Source organism: Diabrotica undecimpunctata, chromosome 4, assembly GCF_040954645.1.
Source record: "Diabrotica undecimpunctata isolate CICGRU chromosome 4, icDiaUnde3, whole genome shotgun sequence".
NCBI lineage: Eukaryota > Metazoa > Arthropoda > Insecta > Coleoptera > Chrysomelidae > Diabrotica > Diabrotica undecimpunctata.
Window position 1 is genome coordinate 140,715,266 of NC_092806.1, and position 17,717 is coordinate 140,732,982.

Here is a 17,717-nt window from a genome sequence, read left to right on the forward strand (position 1 = left end):
ATACAAAGAATTGTATCGTGTCAATTTTGTCCTCGAACGGCCTTAAATTGATTTTCATACAATACATTATATATTTCATCATTAAAACTAATATAGATCAATGGTATGTACTACTGAAGAACTAAAATATGGTTATGTCTTTTTAAAGCGCAACACCATGTCACAAGATCTCAAAGCTCTGTAAATATAACTTTCACATGTAAGAACGTTTGAATTAAAACATAACTAATTATTTGCTAATGAATTCAATTTAAGTCAATTCGGCCATAACGAATTTGAACATCGAAAGTACCTAATTTCATTTACCTTGTTCTTCTTTTGTCGTGATTGTTACTAATAGAAATATTTAAACTCTTAAAAGGTTTGTGCAAATTAAAAATTGTTACCGAGAAAGACAGATGATATAAAAGGGGTATTATTACAATACATGTATTATGAGAACTTGAATGGATAAATTAAAATCGATAAAGACCAGCAAAGATATTTCTACATATGGATTGCTATAATTGCTTAGATAGACATTTCATTTCACGGATTTTGTTCGATGAATAAAATCATACTCGAGGCACATTTTGAGTAAAGTCTCATAAGATCCAGCAAGTTATAATTTTAAACGCGGAGGTATGTTTTTAATGTTTCTCATATGCATAAAGCATATGAGAAAAAGAAACATAGGCTGAAACTAGTGGTCTCACATTAATTCATGATCCTAAACTTCTACTATCATTTCAGAGCAGGGTTTGGAACACAGATACATGCTACACACACGCTATACTATTCAGAAGGAGATTTAACTTCAAAAAAGGCAAACTGGGAAAAGTATGCAGACATGCTAGATTTTGAGCTGCTACGTCTTGAATCAAAACCAGAAAACGATGAAATATTTGTTCATATATGTCCAGCGAGTTCAAAAAACTAATGAGAACATACGAAACCCTCTATGCAGCTAACCCTTTAGCCAAGAAACGGTTGACTGCGCAGCCGTCTTACTCCAACAGCTGAGTCAAGCTGGAAAGGAAAATTGGATCGAAACTCTGGAAAAAATGGACATGACATAGTAGCAAAATAGCATGGAACCTTTTTAAAAACCTTAAGGGTGATCCTAAGGAACATAAACCACCTTGCAAGGTTACAGCAAACCCAAGTTGCTACTCAACTCCTTGTGAATGGAAAACCTATATAAGAACCAAACACTACAAGACTTCATCGGGAGACAAGCCACCTAGGAACTCCATTTACACTAAAAAAACTCGAAAGATTGGTAGGAACAGCTTCCTTGGAATAGTGCAGGATGAACCGTCCGAATATTTTCCTGTCCTACAGGATCAATGGACCCGCCAATCTCTAGGCTTGAAATACTATGAATAGGATAAGAACGGGAGTCGCTCCAGTAAAATCAAACATGACAAAATGGGAGGAAATAGAAGATAATTTAAACTATGACTGTGGAGAAATACAAAATATAGAACATCTTCTTACATGCAGAAACTGTCCCTATCGGTGTACCCTCGAAAATTTGTGGCTCGCCAACAAAGATGGAACAGTCATAGCCCGATACTGGGCCTTATATTAATGGCATGTCCCGACACGATAAAGTATGTAACTTTTAAAACACCGTGGATTTTCATAAAAGCTTGAAAATAATAGGAGAGTCTTAAATATTAAATATTGTTTCTAAATGGTTATAATTTTTTGTAGTAAGGGTCGTAGAAACGTATAAACAATATAAAGAGCATAGAAAAGGTCACGACAATACTGGTAACCGCTTCGGTCTTTTACATGCTGAAAGTAGTAATAGGTTTGTTGAAGATGCCGGACTATTTTTTTCCACCAAATCGAAAAGCGCAGACTATCATAATTCTATGGATAAGAAGTCTTTTAAATATGAGTCTGCGAAAAGCTAACATCAATGCTGGAGGAACCATATCTAGTTATTATGGATAATCCTACATATTATACCATAGTTCTTTGGTAGAAGAATGGTCTAAATCTTCGTGGATAAAATCCCAGTTAAAAGAATGATTACAAGTAAAAAATACGAGTATTAGTTTTGAAAAAGATTCCTGCACAACAGCGCTATTAATTTTTTGTCGCCTGAAAAAGCCACAAAACGTCAAGTACGTTATAGACGAACTACTGGAAGAACATGGGCATCAGGTATTATGCCTACCTTTATATCACTGTTAGTAGAATCCGATACAGTCTACACTGATAGAGCACACAGAAAAACTGATGAGCAAGCAAAGCTTGTCACACAGGAAAAAGAAAAAAGACTAGTTATAGATCTGGACAACTGATATGACGAGAGCTGGTCCAATGAAGAGGACAATTTAAATCCAAACTTTTATCTGAATATTTGTGTAAAGTTTTAAGTGTACTAAATTTTATTAAATTTCAATATAATTAACAAACAAAATTTATTAACTTAGTTTTAATTCATATATCTGGATCATGTTTACCAACTTAAAAAACGGGTTTTAGGGATAGGGAATACAATTTTTTTTTTTCTACTAAAGACACAGAAGTGTACTTACATTAAAATCTGGTCAGTAAGACCAATTATCAATTTATTTCTAACTTACATTACTAATGAAATCTTAAAATTAGGTGTCTACTCACTAGTATCTTTCCTATTATTTCTAATAACTAGCATTAAATTTAGCATGCATACTCGCACAGCACTTTACTCTGCTTTTCACTCACTCATTATACCAGTTCAAAAGGCTTTGTTCTTTTGAGCCTTCTTTCTAGGTTCGTATTGTCGAGGAGCTGGATAGCCTCGACGTTTACATGATGATGGAGTCGTTGTTCATGGCTCCCTGAATTAAATTCAATTATATTCCCATTCAGGGAATACAATTGCTATAAGTATTACATACTTTTTTGTAAATTAATTATAATGAATATTTAACTAAATGTTATAAATGTTTGTTTAACAAGTACAATGTAAGATCAGGTTTAAAAGAGATATCTCGACATTTCAGAACCGATCGTGCCAAATGTAATTAAATTATTGCTTCGTGATGTGTATGTCCATGAAGATGTAATAATTTCTTTGCAGATTCCACAATGAACTAAAAATAGTAAAGTGCAGTATATGGCATCTTACTGTGAGAAGACGGTGATAAATTTAGAAGACGTATTGTTTGCTGTTTAAACTTTTACTCGTCTTTTATTTTATCTTTAGAATAGGAGAAATAAATTAAATATCTACCATAAAAAAATAGAGAGGTATAGGGCGTTACTGGCGTATGTAAAAATTAAACTAATTTCCAAATATACACTACTCTCAAAAATTAACACACAACCTTAAATGTACCAAACGTTTGAAGCTATTTTTCTTCTTGACCGTTGATTAGATTTCGATGATTTTTATTTGACATTATAGGTCTATTTCTAAGGAATTACCATAGGTACCCATATTTTCTGAGAAATGTAAACGTTTTATCCACACACAGGGTGTAAAAATAAAATTGTGTTTTTTCATCGTTTTCATTTCAAAAATCATCTCGATATCTCTATTATCAAATATTACACACAACTTTAAATGTATCAAGTTTTTATGGACATTTAAAGCAAATAAACGCAAAGAAAGCACTATTTATATAAACTATATTGATATAAAAAAACTAAAAAAGTTAAAGAAAACATAACCTAAATAATCTTTAACGAGTTCTCACTTTCAGAAACACTTAATAACGCATATTTCCGCCTCTATTTCTATTACTTCTTCACAGCGACTAGGTATACTTAAAATTAAGCGGTGTATTTGGTCTTAAACAATTGCATCCTAAACCTTCTCTCACCATAACGTCTATGTCGTCATGAGAGACAGGTGGTGGTTGACGGTTCCTAAGTTAAAAAATAACATCCCACCAATTCTCTATGTAAGGAGCAATGGGAACTACATGGTTTGACAAAATGTCTGTGATATACCTTTCACTTCTTAAGGAACCTTTTCGTAAGGCAACAAGGTCTGTTCGCGCTCTAAGAGATATTCCTCCCCTAACCATTAACGGAATCCAGTCCGTAGAAGAATGTCGAAGAATGTCGAAGAATGGTTGCGTAATTTGAGAGAGTGATTTGGCTGTACCACTAATCAACTCTTTAGGTCAGCTGTAAACAAGGTCAGGATAGCCTTGATGATTTCCAATCTCCGATAGGAGTGGCACAAGAAGAAGAAGAAGCATTAACCATTACAGATTCTCCATTGAATGAAGTCATAAGTCGTATGTTGCAATGTGCATAGCGTTCTCGTGGCTCGAATAATTCTTACAGACTACTCCTAACAGACTATTTCATGACAAGAAAATAAGATATATGTAAATATAAGGACTAGATGATGCTAGTGAATGAGACCAAAGGCTAAAGATGCACCTAAATTCCGGCGGTGCCACTAATCCGGCCCGATCCAGCCTATTGGCCGTACCTACTGTTCCTGTCGGATCAGCATCATGACCCGGCCGGAATTCGAGAGTGTCAGTCTACCACTCAATCAACTTTTTATCAATAATCGGCATTTCTTAAAGTAAATTTAAAGCTTATGTAGTATGTTGGCTTTCGAACCACTCATAGAGGATGTAGATGTTGAAGGTGACACAAAGTTATCGAAGCAATTCCACAGTGCGAAAGATGAATTTGGTGAAGAGTCGTTTTTTTTTTTTCATTTATCCTCGCTCTTTTGCCTAGCGGTTAAGGGTACTTCATCCTCATCTTTGCTAATAATAACCCCGCTATCCCTATTATGTACTTGTTTTTAAAATTCAGACTCATCGATATTGATTTTATTAATTTTTGTGATTTTTCTCACAACTTTGTTTTTAATAGCTTCAATTACAGTATTATTAAAAGAAATATGTTTTATATCTGGGATCTAAAATAGTAGATATGGTAAAATAATCCTTGGACTCCTCATCGGAAGACTTTTTGCTAATTCCAATAATGAGACTTTGTTTCATATTTCCAACGCCATATAATTGTTCTATCTTATTGGACAAAAGATAGTGCCTTAATACAGCAATCGTTGGAATCACTTCTGAAATAACTGAGTCTGTGCTGTTCATTAGTTGCATTATCTCAACAAAAGATCTAAGTAATTCAAGGACAGACTGAAACAGGCCCCATTGATTACTGCTTGAATTACTTATTACCGCTATTTGTAAGATGAATGATGAACATAATGTGTCAAATGAAGCAACTTTTCTAGTTTTATAAATATTTTGGTATAACTATAGATCTGCAATATTTGCATACACAATGAAATTTTATACTTTGGAAGCTAAAGTATTAAATTTCATTGCATGTAAAGATTAAACGGATCACCATTCATAATCATCATTCTGGCTTTACAACCTTGCGTGGATCCTAGCCTCCTCAAGAATTTCTCTCCAGTCGTCCCTATCCATCGCTTTTCTCTGCCAAGCACGTATTCCCTTATTTCTCATGTCTTCATCGATGTTATCTAGGAACATTGTCCTGGGTCTTCCTTTTCTTCTCTAACAAATGGGTTTATCAAGGCTCCGGCCGGAATTCCCGGATTCGGTCCGGTTCTTCTTCTTCTAATGGCGCTACAACCCTTTGTGAGTCTTGGACTGCTTAACAATGTTCTTCCATTCTGCCCTGTCGTATACTTTCCTTCGATACTGCCTGATGTTCATGGTTTTAAGATCCCTCTCTACATCTTCTATCCATCTTTTCCTTGGGGCTTCGGTCCGGTTAGCGATAGGAATTCTGGTTCGGGCCGGATGGCCAGATAACCGATCCGGTACATCCCTACTGTACAACCCAAGACTCTGTCCAGTTAGCGAAGATAAGTATACCAAGTAAGAGGCGACCAATGGGAAGGAATGAAAGGTGGAGAGCCTAGAAACGAACGCAGGGCGCTTCGGCGTTATGGTCAAAGGTCTACACTTCTTGTATCCAAGACGAGTCTCTCGTGGAACCTATCTACTTTCATTCCACAGAACCAAAGTGAGGTTGAACGAACTGCGACCTTTATACGTCCTTTCTCCATTAAGGGCGTAGGATTGCGACAAGTACCCACTATTAGAGATTTAAGAGTGGGTGAGGAGAGCTCCTCGGCGGCTACCTGTCTACCTGATAACGAACGGGTGTTCGTAACGCAACGCAGGTACTACGAAAAGGGTGGAGCCTCGCGATGCTTCGTGCAACGCGCCGCCCTCAAATGGTGTGCGGACTGGTAGGAGTTAGTGGCTAGCTAAAGGTCATGCCGAAAGGCCAGGTGGACCTGGATCTCGCTGACGTTTTATACATCGGAGGTCCACGAATTACTTCATGTAGGCCCAACAACATAATTTGCTTGTGTTGATAATCCAATTTTTAAGATAATAAGGTAAACCAGTGACAAAAAACTCATACTAAGGACCATAATAGCATTTGAGTATTTTTATTCTTATTAGTATAAATATTTTTGGGTTACAGAATATTTTACGAATGTTCATACAGCCAGATCTTACTATTTCGATGTGTCCTTTTGGACAGGATATTTACATCTTTGTTCAGATAGTTCTAACTCTATACAATCAGAAGAATGCTGCCATCTACATTTATATCGGTTGTAATTTGCTCTTGGGAATTTCTGTTAAATAACGTAGTCTTAGTTTTGCTTAGTTTAGCTTGGAGTAATTCATTCCATCAAAATATCTTTCAATCGTCGTCATTCAATTAAGAACCGGGTCAATTACGTTCTAGACGGCCAAGAAGTCCCATTTTTTTGGCATCGCACTTGTTAAAAGTTCTCTTGATTTTTTTTATATACTTCTTTATACAGGTTATATTTTTTGAAGATTTTTGTTTAAAATTAGCTCTATATTTTTATTTTTTACATACATAGTTTCAGATTTTAGTAGGTTAACACAGAATCGAAATGCAGAATATATTAACTTCAAAAATATTAGGATCTCGTAACTAAAAACTGCAAGCAAATAAATATTCTTATCTTAGCACAATAAAATGTCGAATCGAATAAAAATAAGAATTTGTTATTTGAAATCGTGACAATATCCGCGAATCGGGATTCCTCAACAACCTTCAATCTCTTTCATCTAACATGCAAAAGACCGATCACGACCTAAAAGAAGACTCAAGACAACTTTAAACGACACGCTATAAATATTATCACTGCGTTAAGTATCTAAGAATTAAAAGATTTGAATCACATTCTAACATTCTCGGTTAGCGAAGAAACGATTACTTGAATTGTGAGCCGATGTAAGTTTCTTGCCCATTCACCAAAAATTAATAATCGAGTAGAGGTGTGCTTATTAGTTCTTTTAGACGAACTAGTTCAAGCGAACTATTTCACAAAAATGAACTAGTTCAGTGAACTAGTTCGCGAAAGAACTATTTGTAGGACCGAAATCGAAATCCAACCCTAACATAATTGGTTGCCAGATGTCTCGTCTTATTATCACACAAGCTCGGCGCCGGCCGCGCGTTTTCTTCGGTTTTCAGTCAGTCTTTCACTCTTTCACTACCGTACAAGTAGTTCGCGTTCGGAACCATTTCTTTCGATCGTATGTTTAGGTTTAAATGTTTTAAATTTATTTCTTAAATGTTTTGCAAATAACATTTTTTTTATTTGCAAAAAATTATTAAGATTTGTTTTTTATTAACCATTTTAAATATAAATATGGTTCACGTATGATTTATTTTTATATTTACGTATACTCATAGGTATCTATATTAGGTTATTTCTAAAAGAACCTTACAAAAAAAATCAGTGAATTTTTTAGGAACATTAAATAACACATTTTCATTCTCACTTTTACATAAAATTATATTTTATGTAGATGCATCAATCATTTTAACCACAACTTAAAATTGTTATTTCAAAATTACAATACGAGAAACAGTACAGCATGTCAACGTTCAAGCCAGTGCATGGGCATGGCATAAGATCCGAACCATTATGATATTAAGATAAAACTGTTTATGTTATTGTCACGTTCATAAGAATTATGATCTGTTATCTGAGACTAATCGGCACTTCTTTTTTTAAACTAGTCAGTCGGTCAGTCCATCCCATTCACAAAATAATAAATATATGATCTCATTCATTCATTATTTTCTTCTTTAAAAGTTGAGACACAATTTGTAATGCAAATCGTTCGCAGTGAACTAGTTCTATGAAAATTAATGAACTAGTTCAATTAGTTCAGTTTAAAGAATCGTTCATTTGAACTATTTCGATGGTGAACTACACATCTCTATAATCGAGATCTACTGTACATTACAGCAGTCCCATCCTCGTACGATCACGGTTACAAAATTGATGGTAATAGATGGGATTCCATTAGTAATGATGAACTTGAAATTTTTCAAAGGTTAATATGGGTCGTCTACGTCTACCATTTACTTATAAAGATTGTTGTGAATCGTGCAGAATGAGAATGGTGAAGAGTCAGTGTTGCCATTTTTGTTGATCAATTAAAAAAATAATATTGAAATTAGATAAGATATAACTTGATTTCTCTAACAAAGCTGTATTTAAAGATATTTTAATTGAATCATTATAATAATCATTATCATCGATGGTACTGTAGCCATAGTTGAGCTCCTCGCCTCTTTGGCACTATATTTTTGATTCAGGATTGGCTTGCTTTATTTTCATTCAACCTTGAAATACGTCCTATCCATCTTTACCTACCCATTTTTATGAAGAATATTACGAGAACATCCATACCGTCCGGTGTTTCTTTATATTTGTTATAGATCTCAAAGTTATATTGAATTGCATCAAATATTCTTCTTATGGCCTTTCTTTCGAAGATCAGCAGGTAATATGTATCTTTTTTTAGATAAAGTTCATGTGTCCAATCCATATGTCAGCGCTTATCAGACCTATACGTCCGCACCAACCATTAAACATTCTTCGTTTGGATTTTTGGTCTTTCTGTCCTCTGGTATTTCCTTAATGCAAAGTAACACCTATTCACTGGTAGTATCTACCTTTTTACTTCGTTTTTGTGGGGTTTGTAATTTATTTACAATCTTAAAATTAAAATTCTCCATATTATAGTTTGCACCAGTATTTATATAATTATCTCTGCTGTTCGCAATCGACATCATCACATTGATCTAATGTAATCTCTTCGTTTATTGTGAAGCCCACATTTCCTGTGGCAATTCCTAGTTATTATATTCGGGAGACCAGGCCGTTTAGTTAGTGAGTTAGAGTTAAGATGTGTTTTTTGGTCTAGATACGTTGTAAACGGATTCATAAATAATATGCATTTCGATAGAAAAAATCGATAAAAGAAACACCATTGGTGGAAATAATAACAGAAAATAAGTAACTTCTAAAAAGAAACTTTGAAATATTTGGGAATACTCTAACAAAACATACGAAAGATTCAATCTGATATGGGGAAATTCTTTTTCAGATCAGAATTTACCAACAATCGATTACATTAAGTTTATTTATATTTGACAATCCCCAACGGAATGACAGAAATCCGTGACGAAGAATTTAAAAATTATTTGATATTTCTTTTATCTCGTTGAAATGCTATAGTAATTTTAATAAATAATGTGGATAAACAGTCGTCAGGCGTTTGTTAATTAGATTAACATTTACAAGTGGTAAAGGTCACTCATATTGGAGGCAATAAGGATTCGTTGATTAAGGTTTGTTGAAATTTGTTTCAAACTCTCCAAAAGACCACCATGGAGAAATGACTTCCCATGTTTTCGAAGACTTCCCATATTTCCATATTTCAATAATATTCATAACTAACAAACTTATTCTATCACGGGGCTCGACAAGTACTGCTGCATCTCGCATCTTAAACTCCATCCTCTGCTAGCTTACCAATAATTTTCTTACATGTCTCTTTCCCTCTCATTGCATCTTCAATTCCTTTTTCCATGTTATTTTTGGTCGTCTGCGTTTTCTCCTATTTTCAGAATGATAGTTTAACGTTCTGTTTAGCCCTTATTGTAATTCATTCTTTATATGTATCCACACCATACAAGCTGTCGGGATATTCTTCTATCAGTAATCTTTTCTGCTATTGTTTTACAATTTTTTCCTTATTTGTTTGTTTGCTTTAATTGAGAATATATTATCCAGGCAGGATCTTCCTTGATCCTTGTTCTATTCTTAGAAGAAGTTTCTAAGAAACCTAAAAATAATAGCTAATCCGTATTGGAATCAATCAGGAGTACTCCGATTAGATGGAGAATATACAGACCAGGTCAAAATCTTAAGGTGAGTGAGACAGGGGTGCATAATTTCCCCACTGATATTCAATCTGTACTTGGAGCACATTTTTGAAGAGGTTTTAAAAGATATTGATGAAGGCATCTCAATAAATGGAGTCTAGCTCAATAACCTGCGGTATGCAGATGATACAATAGTGTTTTCCAATACCATCGAAAGGCTGCAAAACTTAATGAACAAAATAACGGAAACAAGTAGAACATATGGGCTGGATATAAACACCAGCAAAATCAAGCTAATGATCATCAGCAAGGGAAACATAACTGGAGCAAATCTGTATGTGAACCAAATGAGAATTGAACGTGTGTCACAGTACAACTACTTGGGAACTATAATCAATGACTCGTTGGACAGTACCCAAGAGATTAAATGTGGCATAAGAAAGGCAAAAAGTACATTCTTGACTATGAGCTCTGTGTTCAAGAGCCATGACCTCAGCCTAGAAACAAAAATAAAGCTCCTTAAATGTGACGTGTACTCAGTGCTTCTGTACGGAGTAAAAACGTGGGCATTAAAGACGAAAACTCTATCAAAACTTCAGGCTTTTGAGCTATGGTTATACAGAAGGATCCTGAAAATACCATGGACAGACAAAGGCACCAATGAAGAAGTACCACTGAGGATGGACAAAACCGCGGATTTGGTCAACATCGTGAAGGGCAGTAAACTACAGCACTTGGGACATATAATGAGAAATCAAGACAGATATGAGCTACTCCAATGCATTTTGCAAGGTAAATTTGAAGGAAAAGGGCCCCAGGACGAAGCAGAATATCCTGGCTTGCTAACTTGAGAGCATGGTATAGAAAGACCTCAACACAGCTATTCCGTATAGCAACCAACAAAGTCATCATAGCCAGAATGATCGCCAACGTTCGGAACGGACAAGCACCCTAAGAAGAAGATTGAACTAGTCACTCCAAGGTAATTGTTTCAATATTTTTGTTACCTTTTTTATGTATAGAGCTACTAAATTCCACTTGTTAGGCATTTCTTGTCCTGGGAGAGAGATTTATTACACAGTTTAACTATTAGCTTGACAAGCATATCTGGACCATATTTGAGCTCAATGGGGATATTTCGTAGAGCTGATGCTTTTCCATTTTTTGTACGATCTAAGGCTTTTTTGATTTCATCTATTGCTGTATTGCAGAAGAGCAAGAGCCAAATGGCAACGAAGTCGGAACCCAGCGGATAAAACGTTTTACAATCGCTTAACCAATAAATTAAAAACACAACTAAAAATTGCAAGAGAAGAGTCAGTCAAAAAATATGTAACACAACTTAATAGATACGACCATTCAATATGGAAACCAATCAAATCATCCTTAAAACCTCAAGCAATATCCCCACCAGTAAGACAAACTACAGACACACAGAACCAATGGGCAAGAAGCGATAAAGAAAAATCAGAATTATTTGGTGAACATTTAACAACAGTATTCCAACCACACAACAATGAAGAAGATCAAGAAATTATTAATTATTTAAACTCAGAACAACCATCAGTAAATCCAATAAAATTAACAACACCCAAAGAACTTAAAGAAGAAATCTTAAGACTGAATATCAAAAAGTCACCAGGAATTGACCTAATAACACCAAAAATGCTAAAAGAATTACCAAAAAAGGGTATAGTAATCCTTACATATATATTTAACGCAATATTAAGATGTAATTATTGGCCTAACAATCTAAAAATTGCAGAAATACTATTATTAACTTAAACTTAACTTAAAGAAGAAATCTTAAGACTGAATATCAAAAAGTCACCAGGAATTGACCTAATAACACCAAAAATGCTAAAAGAATTACCAAAAAAGGGTAAAGTAATCCTTACATATATATTTAACGCAATATTAAGATGTAATTATTGGCCTAACAATCTAAAAATTGCAGAAATACTATTATTCCCAAAATCAGGAAAGGATCCAAGTGAAGTCTCATCCTATCGACCTATCAGTCTATTATCAACAATCTCCAAATTACTAGAAAAACTTTTAATAAAAAGAATAGATCCAGACTTTACAGGCGCAGATTGGATACCAAATTATCAGTTTGGATTTCCACGAGAACACTCAACTATCCAGCAATGCCACCGAATAACCCATAAAATCAATTCCGCATTAGAAGAAAAGGAATATTGCCCAATGGTATCACTAGATGTACGTCAAGCTTTTGATAAGGTTTGGCATAAAGGACTTCTTTATAAAATTAAACAAATATTACCACCATTCTTTCGAATACTTACATCATACTTGGAAATCCGACAGTTTAGAACAAAAGTAAATGGAGAAATATCCAAAACGCATCCCATTAAGGCGGGAATTCCACAGGGAAGCGTCCTGGGACCTTTATTATATATATTATATACGTCTGATCTACCAACATCACATAACGTAACAATTGGCACATTTGCAGATGACACAGTAGCACTTACAAGTCACAAACACATTAACATAGCTACACAACAACTCCAAGACTATTTGTATGAGCTTGAAAACTGGCTAAAACAATGGAAAATAAAAATAAATGAAAACAAGTCAACCCACGTAACTTTTACTTTACGACGAGAAACACCACCAATATATATCAACAATGAGGAAATACCCAGGACTAAAACAACCAAATACCTAGGGCTACACCTGGACCAAACCCTGTGTTGGAAAGAACACATCACCAAAAAAAGAAAACAAATACAACTAAGACAAAAAGAAATCAATTGGTTAATTGGAAAAAACTCCAAGCTGTCAATAAATAATAAAATTCTAATTTATAAAACAGTTATCAAACCAATATGGACATATGGCATAGAGCTATGGGGCTGTAGTAGTAAATCTAATATTGCTATTATGGAAAGATGCCAATCAAAAATCTTAAGAGCAATTGTTGATGCACCCTGGTACGTAACCAACCAAAGAATCTATGAGGATCTCAATATCTCAACAGTGAAAGAAGTATACCAGCAAAAGAAATTAAAATACATTCAAAAAGTGAACACACACTCCAATCCATTAATTTCCGCAATACCTCAACATCGAGTTATCAGAAGACTAAAGCGACGTTGGCAAACAGACCAGTAACATGGACCCGTGATTCTCTCACTGGAGGGGACCACATCACGCCAGAACCAAGGGACAGGACCTAAACTCATCACATTAACTTATAGAATACATTGTTTTATTCTGATTGTTAATTTATTAGTTATAATAAAAAAAAATCTATTGCTGTGTTTTCTGTTACAAACTATTGTTCTGTCCATAAGAGTTCTTATCTTTTTTCCGTAGATAAACTCTCATAACGCGCTTTCCAATCTTGTGAGATTTATTTGTATATTACCTTTCTTGTGTCTCTTCTTAAATTCTTGATAGGTTTTCAGGCCCCTAGCATTTTAGTACAGCATCTTTATATCTAGCTGTTCACATTTTATCTCCCACAACTGATTTTTCTGTTTTTGTTAACTAATTAAATTCAGTTCATAAAATACAATACTGTCATTAAAAAGCATGCAACAATTTGCAAACGGATATGATTATTTGTGTCCAAATTACGAAAATAACTGAAATAAAAGATATTGCATCTTATTAAAACCACAATGTCCATACATAAACTTATAGTTCATGGTTTTTCATACAAAGTTACAAAATCATATAAGTTCACGTCATTAGAAGATTTGAAATATACGAGGATGATTTTAAATCATTCTTTTTAAAATTCCACATTCTCATATAATTTGGGTAGTTCGACTTATTATATTTTGACGTTGGTATATGAATAGTATGGAGTGCGTAACAAATCTGCACTTAAAACAACGATAAACTTAGTCCTAACCTTCGTTGTGGAATGATATTATCATTACTGTGAACTCTAGAAGATCTACGAGGCTATTTAACAAGATTTGGACAACATTATCAAATTAGAACAGCTATATTGGAGATTAACAAACTTAAATAAGAAGAATCATCAAATGAGCCAGCTGACTTTCTACAGATCAAGACAAGATCTATTATAACGAATATAGCGACACAACAAAGAAACACTAATAGTAAGTTTAATAAAAGTTTGGACTCCTAGAACATATAGCGTTACATTACAACTAGGAAAAATACTAAATCCCAAGGTCTCAAAATACCTGAAGAATACTCAGAGCTTAGTAAAGAAATAAAGCAGTGACGTAGGGACGATCAAATGAATATTTAAATGATATATATAACGAAGTCAAACAGCATATACATAAAAACGGAACAAGAGATGTTTAAAAAAATAAAAGTAATTACTTAAAAAGATGCTTAGCAATACGACAGAAAGGTGGCACTCTCGTAATGTTGGAAAGAATACTATGAAAATGCAATGAAAGACAACAGATCCGGGAAATTATATACCCAGAACAAGAACCGCCGATATCGAAAGAAGTCGCTGCTGCACTAAGAAAGATGAGTTGCAGGCACTGGTATGTTTCAAAAAATATGTTTTCAATCTGGAACAATGGAGCCTGGCCTGAGTACTGGATTAAATCAATATACATCTTCTTCTTCTTCTTCAAGTGCCATCTCCGCGGCGGAGGTCGGCAATCATCATAGCTATTCGAACTTTTGAGACGGCTGCTCTGAAAAGTTCATTTGATGTACATCACTATCTACCAAAAAGGTCCGAAATACATTTCACATGCCAGCAATGTGATACTGCAGATTATATCAGAGGTCTCAAATATTACATTGAGACTTTGTACCTGGCACAGGCAAGAGAGAGCAGATTTCAAACATAAAACAAATTAGTATGCACCATCAATTGACCTACCTAACAAAAAATCTGAACAGCAGCCAGATTAACAGAGTTTTTTTTGTCAACAAGGATGTGCGATAACGGTGCGCACTGAGCCACATTCTCTTCCACATATACGGCGAGTGGATGATTTAGAGACATAATTTAGAGAATTGGGAAGGGGGAATCGCCATCGATGGACCAAATTTAATAATCTTCGGTACGCTGATAATACCACCTGCATCGCTGTAACTAAAGAAGGATTATAGAACTCATACGAGTTAAAGGAAAAAGTTTGGAATTCGGTCTCCAGATAAACAAACAGAAAACAAAAATAATGAATTTAGACCGACACCCCAATTAATTTACACTTTTAATTATCTCGGCTCTTAATAACAAACCAAGGGGATGCAGTGAAGAAATTCGAAAAATAATTGCATTGGCCACGCAAGCTACTACAAACCTTACGCATCTGAATATTGGACATTAAAACAAACAGACAAAAAGGAAATAAATGCCTTTAAGATGTATTGCTGGCGTCGAATGGTAAGAGTGCCTTGGACTGAGAAAATAACTAATTTTTCAATCCTTCAACAGATGCAAATAAAGAAGACACTACGGGCCGTAGTAGCTGAAAATAAGTTATTGGAAGAAATGGTTTGGAAAGACTTACGGTGGGGTGGCATAGTACACAGGAAAAGAAAACGAGAAACATCGACAAATAGATAAAGAGATTTTTACGAAACTCAGAGGCAACACTCTACTGTCGCCATCATAATTCTGGCTTTACACCTGCGTAAATCCTAGCCTCCTCAAGAATTTCTCCCCAGTCGTCCTTATTCATCGTCCTCCTACGCCAAGTACTTATTCCCATATTTCTCATGTCTTCATCCATTTTATCAAGGAACCTTGTTCTGCGTCTACCCCTTTTTTTACCAATGGGTCTATCAAGTGCAAGACTCTACCACAATCAATAAAAATAGCGGAAGATCGAGACAAATGGCAACTGATGGTACAAAAGCTTTCACTAAATCACGATGCTTACGAACAAGCTACCGACTAGGAAGAAAAAGATGTATTAGGCCAACATAAAGAAAACTGAATTTATGGTAATTCCTCGACATCCTGTGATTGCTACCTTACCCAACAACGAAAAAGTAGAATAAATTTCGCAGTTTAAATATCTAGACTCTTTAATAATTCAGTGGGAATGTGACAATGAAATTAAAATTCGGATAGATACATTTAAATCAATGGATAGATACATGATTATGGTCTCATGGTTGGACCATTGGTGATAGGTTCACATTATACCTTAGAGCTCATACTATAAAAAAATTAGGGGCAGAAGGGACCTAGAAAAAAGCATACAGTATATATAGAGTATATAAGTATTTGTGTACTCTATATTTTTGCTATGTTTAATAAAGAATACATAAATAATTTCCAAAACAAAATTACTTTAAGGTTATTAAAATTTTTTAACAGTTTTTAAACAGTTATTGATTTCAACTCGTATATACAGCATGGCAACACAGCAAGGAAAAAATCATCTCCGCTGTACTCCTACGAAAGAGATCCATAATTTATGTATATTAATGTTATGCAACGCTGATGCGTTAAACGACAAAAAACAGGTAAAGGTCAGTTAATTTGAACGATTAATTTTTAAGTTATTTGAGGATTTTTTATCACCTGGCTGAGGTCGATTTGATTATTAGATTATAAGGTCAATGACGCCTCACATTATAAGCAAAGAAAGGTATGGATTAAATGGTAAAAATATGTGATATTCTAATCTTCTTCTTCTTATTCCTTTTTATAAGCGGATTAATACCTCTATGGAAGGTTGTCACTCCATCTTTTGCGCGGTCGTCCAATATTTCTTCTTCCGATTGGTGACTTATCTCTTGCTATTTTGACGATACGGGTCTCCTCCATTATGCTTATGTGGTTATTCCATTCTTTTTTTCTATTTTGTATCCATACATTTATACACTGCACGTTACATTTTCTTCTAATGTCTTCACTTCTCTTTCAATCTCTCAGAGTATTTCCTGTAATTCTTCTCAGTACTCTCATCTCTGCACTTTCCAGAAGCCTTTGCGTTGTGGCTATGTCGGGTCTTGTTTTTGCGGCATATGTCATTATTGGTTTCACACTGGCTTTATAAATTTTTGAATTCATCTCAGTTTTTCAGTATGTGTATGTTTCGCCATATAGTGTTATTAAGGCATCCTGCCAGTCTATTTGCTTTTTTTACTTGATCTCTCACTTCTTTGTCCAGTATCGTAGGAAAACAAACATTTTATGGCATTTATTTTAAACATCTTGGCATTAGATTATGAATGAGAAATACTTATTTATATGAAAATAAAATTATACTTTATCCCAAATTTTGAAATCCGTTCACATAAAAAATTCTATCATATAGAAGGTATTTATGTAGATATTTATGTAATTAAAAGACCATTAATAAATCACATCACTGTTATTTAGGTCATAGATAATCTTCACTGTTCAATAAAAAAATATAAAATTGGTACAACCTTTGTATTATACAAATGATTGTGCGGCTTGTAGAAAGGATATAATTTTTTCCAACTAGGTACTCAGGCTGGGATTTCAGAACGTTGAATCTATCGGCAGCAGAAACATAATATCCACCATATAAATCTATAGGATTGGGAGGCTAAGCAAACGGGATATTCCA

General features: G+C 34.5%; 1 protein-coding gene across 1 annotated transcript in view; it reads right to left on the reverse strand.

Moving 5' to 3' along the window:
- The window catches only part of Naa15-16 (N-alpha-acetyltransferase 15/16), a 339,442-nt gene that overhangs the window by 102,125 nt on the left and 219,600 nt on the right, over positions 1–17,717 (reverse strand). The window lies entirely within an intron of this gene.